General features: G+C 25.8%; 1 long non-coding RNA gene across 1 annotated transcript; it reads left to right on the top strand.

The window, feature by feature from the left end:
- Window positions 1-317: 317 nt before the first annotated feature.
- On the top strand, window positions 318-4,539 carry LOC130932796 (uncharacterized). Its single transcript, XR_009067531.1, has 3 exons — window positions 318-388; window positions 1,554-1,904; window positions 4,452-4,539. It is a non-coding gene; the product is annotated as an uncharacterized LOC130932796 (long non-coding RNA).
- The last annotated feature ends 4,448 nt before the right edge of the window (window positions 4,540-8,987 follow it).

Below are 8,987 nucleotides of genomic sequence, written 5' to 3'. Positions count from 1 at the left end.
CTTCATATATTCCGAGCTATAGGCATTAATTAATTAATTATATATTTGAAGGCTAATGAATAATTAATGGTAACCGAATATTCTTCCTATTATAAATTTTAAATAGTATTCTTGTAATATATACTTAACTCTTGGCTTTTTATATTGGCCAAGTTCGTATGCATCTTTGCATTATATAATGATCCCTTGTATTTAGCTGCATTTCTGTTAGATCACTATATTATTTAAAAAAAAATATTCTTCTTCTTCTTCATTTGTTTTTTAATTTTTTTATTTGAGTTTCCGATGATGAGCACAGTGATCATATACAACTCAAAAGCTTATTTATCTTTTGCTTTTTTTAGTTTTCTCTTATCTTTCCAAGTCTTTGGTGATGAATTATCCCAAGGTTAGTTTTCTTTTCACCGCTATTATCCATCTATATTAACATGTATTATATATGAATATTTTTTTTAAATGTGTGTAATAAGAATAAATATGTGAGATTAATTAAAATAATAAATATCTTATAATTTAATTAAAAAAAATTTTATTCAAGTCTTTGAAATAGTAAAAAATATTTTTAATAAATATATATAACAAAAAACATTTTACTAAAAAAAGTATAGTAGATCACATTTCTCTTAATTTCTATATATTATACACAGCAAATGATATAATTTTCATATTTCGTTAGCACATTTCATATTTTTTGCTTTTCTTTTGTTTCTGACTTGATCAAAAAATAAGGTGGACATGTATTGGTTCGGTAAATATCATCGAAATGGGATATATATATATATATATATATATATATATATATATATTTAAACTATATATTATTTAAATTAGAAAATTTTTTATCAAGAAATAGCACTTTAATAAAATAATTTTATCATAAGTAAAAACTGATTATTTTGACATTATATCATTTTTGTTATCAGCAAGAAAAATTTGTCAAGAAATGAATAAAAGACAAGTTTTTTAATTTTTTAATGTATTTTTCTTTAATTTTTTAGTTTATTAGTTATTAGTGTAGCCACTTATAACTTTATTTGGAAGAATTTCACTGCAATTTCTTTAATTTCATATTGAACTTTGTATCCCTTTCCTAAATTAATGTAATTTAGCGGCATACCTTTAAATTAATGCAATTACTTTCGCTTTAAAAAAAAAATAGTGCATGCTATATAATTATACACAAATATTTATATTGTGAATATAAGTGATCTTATCATACAAAACTATAAATACACATTACCATAAAATTGCCAATATATATATACAAGTCTGAAATTGGATTTATCACAATTAATAATAATAATAATAATAATAATAATAATAATAATAATAATAATAATAATAAAGAATTGAAATATGATTTTAATTTCACATTTAATCCAAGTATGGCTAATTTCACTGGCAATTCCCTAGTTCATAACAAAATTGCCATTCAACTTCGATGCCTTTTCATCATTTGGGACAAATGTATTTGTTAACTTCAATTTAAATATTCTAAATATTGGTGTAGAATATTAACACTTTCTTATTCTAAAAAAAATATATAATAACAGAGAAAATAGTTCCCACAAATAATGTGGTGTTTGGTGAGTTAGAAGGTTCAACATCAAGTAACTTTGGTGAAAGGGATACTCCTTGTGGCTTTTTTTATCATCCTAGTGCCCGTCGTGTTCGTTCGCCTCCGTCTCCGCCTCTACCTCCGTCTTGGCCACGACGTTCTCGGCCTTGTCCAAAGAAGGCATGTCCTCCTCCGCCTCCACCAACGCTTCCACCAACGCCTCCTCGGCGTTGGCGTCGATTCCATGGTCCAAATCCGAATAAAATTAATGAAAAAGATTTTCCATTTGTACCTGAACCCAGGGCCTTGCCACCTTTGCCCAGACCTCCCTCTTACCCTTAGCTAGGTAAGTTGCTTCAACATATTTATTAGGTATATCAATGGTGGAAACTCAAGTGCAGTCGACTTTATGTGAAATTGATAGTTGAGAGTCGTTTGATAATTTGACTAATTTAACTAAATTTTTATTTAATGGCTCTCAACTATCAACTTCACGTGAAGTCGACTGCACCTGAGTTTATATCATAAAAGTAGGTTATATATCATCTTAATTAAAATAGGCTCTATATATGCTTTAATTTTTGAATTTCTATTCAATGATGTAAGGAAATTAAAATTGAACAATATTCTTGATATCATTATCAAAAAACAAAAATAGTGATTTAAAATAATTTTGAATTTGTGGTTTGGTATCTTAAATAATTTATAAAAGTTTTATTTCAAAATTTCAAAAATTTGTAACGCATGACTAATTCAGTCCTTTTTTAATATATTATTTCTATTAACACTTATTTAATCACTACTAACTATACTTATTAATTTGCAGACATATATATCTCATTGTTCTTTTCAGAATATATTACAAAAATATTTAAGAAACAAAAAAAATCAGTCTAAAATAGTCTAATTTTTTTTACATTTTTAATTACTGTTTATTTTATTTATTTTTTAACTAATGTTACAATAATTGAATAATATTAAATGCAATAGAGTAAAGTATCGTTTTTGTCTCCAACGTTTGGGATAAATTCTATCTGTGTCTCTAATGTTTAAATCGTCCTATTTGTATCCCTAACGTTTGTAAAAGTGATTCAATGTTATCAGGGACGGACCTAGGGGGGCACTTGCCCCCACTAGGTGTAAAAAAATTATATAAATTAATATATTTATTTTAATGTAATTTAGTTTTGTCCCACAAAAATTTATAAAATTTTATTTTGAGATTTATATTAAAAATATTTTTTATTAAATTTAACGTATAACAATATTTATTTTGTTAAATTTGATTTAATATCAAAATTAAAAATAAATAAATAAATTAACTCAATAAAAAAATTAATAAACAGTGATAATATAATTTTTTAAATTCAATCAACTCGTTAATTACTAAACTAAATATCTATTTTTTTAAATATAAATAAAATTATCAATTTTTTTTGTCTTAAAAATTAGTTGAGATAAGAAAAAATAATATTTATCTATTAATTAATATTCTTTATTTTAAAATTATATAATATTTTTTAATTTTGTCTTTTAAATAATCTTGCTTATAATAACTATTTTAGATTAAAAAGTATCTTATGTTATAAATATTATAAAAAATAAACTTCCCAATTCAATGTGAGGTAATTAATATTTAAAAATTATAATGAGTAGTAGAACAATTATTTAAAAGTATGAAAGTTAATTTTAATATATTAAAATATGTATATTTTTTACATAATTATTTGATTATATTTATTCTTTTAGATAATTATTTATGCGATGATGAATGTAAAAGATATTTTTAAATTACAATACATAATTAAATAGATGTATAAATTTTTTAATCTAACAGTATATAAAAATTAAATTAAAAAATATATAAAAAATTAATTATTTCAAAAAGAAAGAGAGAAAAATAATTGTAAATTAAGTTTTCATTATTTGATATAAACTTATTTTTCATATATAGGTTTTTTTTATGGTATTTACATATAATTATAGTTTCAAATTATAAATATTAGTGTATTAATAGGCGCTAATGTGTCGGTTCAATCTTTTATTATTAAATGTATATAAAAGTACACAAAAATAAAATTAGTTATGATGAAAAATTATTTATAATTTAATTAAAATATTTTAAGTTTAAATTTTAGAAATAAAAACATTTTTTTATAAATTATATATAATAAATAGTATTTTAAGAATGAAAGTATTCACTAACTCTTTTTAAATTTTATATCTCTATTATATTTTTAATATAATTAATAATGTTCGACGAAAGTTATTTTAAGATATATATTTTTGCCCTCACTCTTAAAATTTTCTGGGTCTGTCACTGAATGTTATCCTGCCGTCAATTACACATCATGAACGCTTTCCACTCCGAAAAATAGCTCATCAAAAGTTGAAACTAATTCCTACAACATTTACATGATTCACTTTTCTAGGGACATAATTGAATCTAAATACAAATAATGGGTATAATATTAAAATCGAACACATTCAAGTGAAACCTAATTGAGAATGAATACATCCAAGTAAGAATAATTGAAAAATATAATCTGATTTGTTAGTATAATTGATAGTAGGATAACATTGAATCACTTTTATAAACGTTAGGGATACAAATAGAACGATTTAAACGTTAAGGATACAAATAGGACTTACCCCAAACGTTGGGAACAAAAACGATACTTTATTCTTTATATTATTATCTCTCTAACCTTACCCATTGAAAAACTAACGTGCCAAGTTTGATTCACTAATTTTAATTATTTGAACATGTCCGTCCCATGTTTAGAATATTTTGATGAGTTGTCAAGAAAATTAAACTTTTAATCTAATGTTTTCATAAAATATGTAAATTTGAGTATATTCTAACTATGATAATTAATTGATGAATATACAGGGAACTATGAAGGACCTTCAGAATTTGATGATTGGATCATTGGATGCATATTATTCTCTATATCAATATATATTAATCACGAGTATAGTATAGGTTTAAATGCTCTATATATATTACATTTGTAACTATTTCATTCTATAATAATTGCTGAACGATTATTTCATGAAATAATGTCCAACATAACTTTTTTTTAGCATCAAATATATCCAATAAAAATTTTGTGAAAAGATGTTTCCATTTATTCAAATTTGTAAAATTTGTACTTTTTAAAAATAATTTATCAACATCAACTTTTAAAAGATAATATAAAAATTGTAGTATTTTTATGTTTAGTAAATTATATTAAATTAAATATAATTTTTTAATAAACATAAATAACAAGCCAATAATTATTATATTTGATAAAAAAATAACTTAAAATTTAAAAAAATTATAATTGGCATAAATATAAGGAAAATTTAGATAGTTGTTAATATATAAGTTATATTAAAATTTTAGGTAAAGTATATTTTTTGTTCTTAAAATTTAGCAAAAATTTCAAAAATATTCCTAAGTTTTATTTTGTTTTAATTTTGTCTCAAAAGTTTTCGATTTGCGTCAAATATACCCCCAATACTACAAATCTTGATCTCTTTGAGGACACCAGGTTTGAGCCACTGTTCTCTGCCATCTGGATCTTTTCTCCAAGCTGCAAAGCTTGATCACTTTGAGACCAAGTTCTGATACCAATTGATGATTTATCAGTGGCTAAGAGAAGGGGGGTTGAATCTTAGCCCCTTTTTCGCTTAATAACACTTGCTGCCTTTTAGAATGTTTGAGGAGATATTTCTTGTTTTTGTCTCATGCCTAGTCAAGAGACTTTTTCTTTTTGTCTCGTAACCAGCCACGAGATATTTTTCAGTTTTGTCTCCTATGCAGTAGAAACAGAAATGGAGTAGAAGAGAGAGAAAATTACACCAAGATATATCCTGGTTTAGCTGCTACGTGCAATGCAGCCTACATCCAGTCTCCATCACAACAATGATGAAATTTCACAATAATCATGATTACATACACCAATTCTTCCTAGGAACTACCCTTTCTATCTGGGACAAGTCCAGAATCTAACCTAATCCTGAACTTGACTTGGTAACCCACCAAGCTTTCAACTGCTAAGTGCTAACCTAACTTGCAAGGGGATTCCCACAGAATTATGAAACACAACATAGATGTACAAAGGACCTCTAAGGACATTTATAACTTTTTCTTTTAATTGGTTTTTTCTTACAAACCTCACTGTTTGCCTTTTTTCATGAGACTCAAAACAGACAAAATTAAACAGAAAATTACAAAATGAAAAACATTGAAGGAGAAGAACTTCTGTTAGCTTAGGTAGCTATGAGAACACTGTGCTTTCACTCTTTTCCTTGCTTCAAGCCCTGCCTGTTCTCCCTTATTTATAAAAGGGGAAGCCTCCACGGTTGAAACTCTTGGTCCAAGCTAATCTTCTTATTCTTCATGCAAAAACCGGTTCGGCCAAAGAGAGAGTAGAGATAACTGAATGTAAAACCCAACATGCAATTACCTATGTGTCTTCCCTTGTCACCAAACTTCATCAATCCGAGCCTTCCATCTTGACTCGCACTCCAAGAAGGATTCCTAGCCCTTGATGCGTTCTTGATGATGATATCTCCATCTGCTCTAACTTCTGCCTCTTCCATCACGTAGCTACTGTAGCTACCTGCTGTGGTGGTTGATCAAAAGCAGAGACGAGCCATGCCTCCAAGAATTTTCTTCTTCTGACCGAATTGATCTTCTTCCATTTTTGGTTATGTAAGGCTTAAGCTTACTTCACCACATCTTACCTTTTGTGGTAAAGATCTTAGTCACTCTATACCTCAGATTTTTTTTTCTTGATGCCATCATCACAATGGTTCTTTGCTTGCTTCTAGCTTCTTCACTTCTTTTTCTGATAGTTTGTTTTTTTATTTTTCTTTCTGACAGAAAAGTGACCAAAAGTTTGAGAGAGAAGATAGAGTAGAAAGAAAAGCATTCAATGGATTTGAACAAATGAATTAAAATGAATTAATTTTACTTCCCTCTTGCTTTGAGTGGCGTGGATCATCATTAAGTTGCCATCAAATCAATTTCTCTTTCTCTTTTATGGTTCCAAAGTCTACATTAATTCCTCTTAATAAAAATTTGAATTCCACCAAATAAAGGATGTGGGATCCATTGAAAGCATGCAGTAGTTTAAAGAAAATGGATTATGTTAAATGAGTAAAGAAAAATATTGTGCCCCATTTTCTTTTTCTTTGATTTCGAACCAAGCCAGTGGATCTTTTCTTTAAAGTTGATTTGGGCTAATAATTAAATTTGGCCCAACAAGAGTAATAACAATTCAGGCACAATATTTAACATTTTTATAACTAATGTTGATTCTCTTTCAACATCTTGGGCTTGCTATTTTTTGGCCCAATAGCAAAATCTGCACAGCAAAATTATTTAATTAACACATATGAAACAAAATCAAATTAATAATTTTGTAATTAATTATATTAATAATATTTAGTTATCATTAATTTAATTTAGAGTTTTCCAAACTCATCAACCTAAAATTTTTAATTTTGATAAATATAAGTTAAATCTTTAAAGGGTATTATCTTCGTATTTATTTTCAAAAGTGCTATTAATTTTTTAAAGTTGCAAACACAAGTAAAAAAATTAGAAATGACAAAAATACTTGTAGAAGTGGGTATTCATTGGAATTATTCGTGATGGTTAGTACTTATTTGAGTGCCATTATTTTAATAAAAAAGATCTTTTTCAATGAAAAAATATCTTTTTTATTTTTTAGCGTCTTTGATAAATTTTTAGTACTAAAAGTAAAAGTACTAAAAAAATAAAAAAACTTTTTTTTGAGAAGTTGTAATTTACATCTTTTTTTAAAAGATCTTTTTTCTTAAAAAAAAAAGATGTTTTCAATTAATAAATAAATAAAAAAGTACTTTTATATTATTATACCTAAACATAATTGATAAATAAAAATTTTTTTTGTATAAAATATCTAAATTACATAAAATTATTTTTATTTTTTATAAGATTTTCTAAAAAAAATAAATTAAAAAAAATTCTTTTCTTAAAAATTCACCAAAACAAACCTTAAATAGGAACCTGCAAAAATTCTATAGAAACAGAAACTCGCTTTCACGAATAAATAAAAACTAAGATAGGGATAGAGGTACCTACACTATGAGAATCCGCAAATTTTCGACGAAGTGAAAATTTACTAAAATACATTTGTTTATTATATAAAAGTTATAAGTTACCATGTTTAGTATTTAATGTTTGTATGAATTATATTAAATTGTGTTTAAAACTTTTGATTGTGTTACATTACGTTAATTTTTTATTGAATTTTTTAAGGATTGTATTATGGTAATTTTTTAAGGAATAATATTGTGTTATTACGGCATATTAGTAGGCATGATTATCAAATTTATTATTTTTGAGTTATTATCCTAAATACTAATAATATGGCATTAAAATGGTATCTTCGCTCCTTAAACTTTTTAAGTTTTTCTTATGCTTAAACTTCTTTCGTAAGAGTATTATTTACATTTTTGTTAAACTTTTGTTTGTGCATCAAATTTTTGCAATTTTATTTTTATCATATTTTCATACAGTTTCATATTTGCATTTTTTTATATTCATTATATTTTAATAGTTTGTTCTATATTTTGACATTTTTATTTGTATTCCGTTCTAACAATTCACCTCTTTTCGGACAATTTTATTTGTATCAATTTCAGTAATTTTATCTAGCGATTATGACCCCAACAAAAATAATTACTTTTAATCAATGTTATTAGATACTATTGAATTTAAGTTAGTTTAATACTTTATGTTTATTTTCTTCAAATTATGAAATTTTACTTTATATTGAATCAAGCACTCATGACAATCTCTTTATATAAGTTATGTTTGCATATATATAATTTGATTTGTTATGTTATTTGATTGTTTTATTTGGTTTGAAGTTCTTTAAATTAATCGGTAACTAATAAAATAAAGTTGAATAAACATACTATTTTAAAAGAGGCAAAATAATAAAAAAGCTAGAATTTTAATGGAAATCATGAATTTGGCGTCGATTTCTAACTGCCGCAAAATATGCATATTGTATTTTTCTGGCATTTAGCGGCGGTTTTCATCCGCCGCAAAATGAATGCCGTTTTCAATTTCCTGCCATTTAGCGGGGGTTTGTAACCGCCACAAAACTATTTTTATTACGCAGCAATTATTCCAGCGGTTAGTTAAAACTGTCGCTAACCGTTTGCCCATGGCCATCTTTCCGTGTTTGGTTTAACCGCCACAACATTTTTGGCGGCGGTTAAAAATCGCCACAATATATGCCCCAGAACCGCCGCAAAATACCCATGCGTTTCGATGGTTTAATTTACATTTAAGTTTCAGTGGTTTCGTCTGCATCTTAATTTTCATAAATTTTTTATTAGTTACTGCTTTTATTAGAGAATATTAAAATATTTAAATATT

Source organism: Arachis stenosperma, chromosome 6 (assembly GCF_014773155.1).
Source record: "Arachis stenosperma cultivar V10309 chromosome 6, arast.V10309.gnm1.PFL2, whole genome shotgun sequence".
Lineage (NCBI taxonomy): Eukaryota > Viridiplantae > Streptophyta > Magnoliopsida > Fabales > Fabaceae > Arachis > Arachis stenosperma.
Note: the sequence above shows the minus strand (reverse complement) of the source record. Positions and strands in the feature narration are given on the sequence as shown.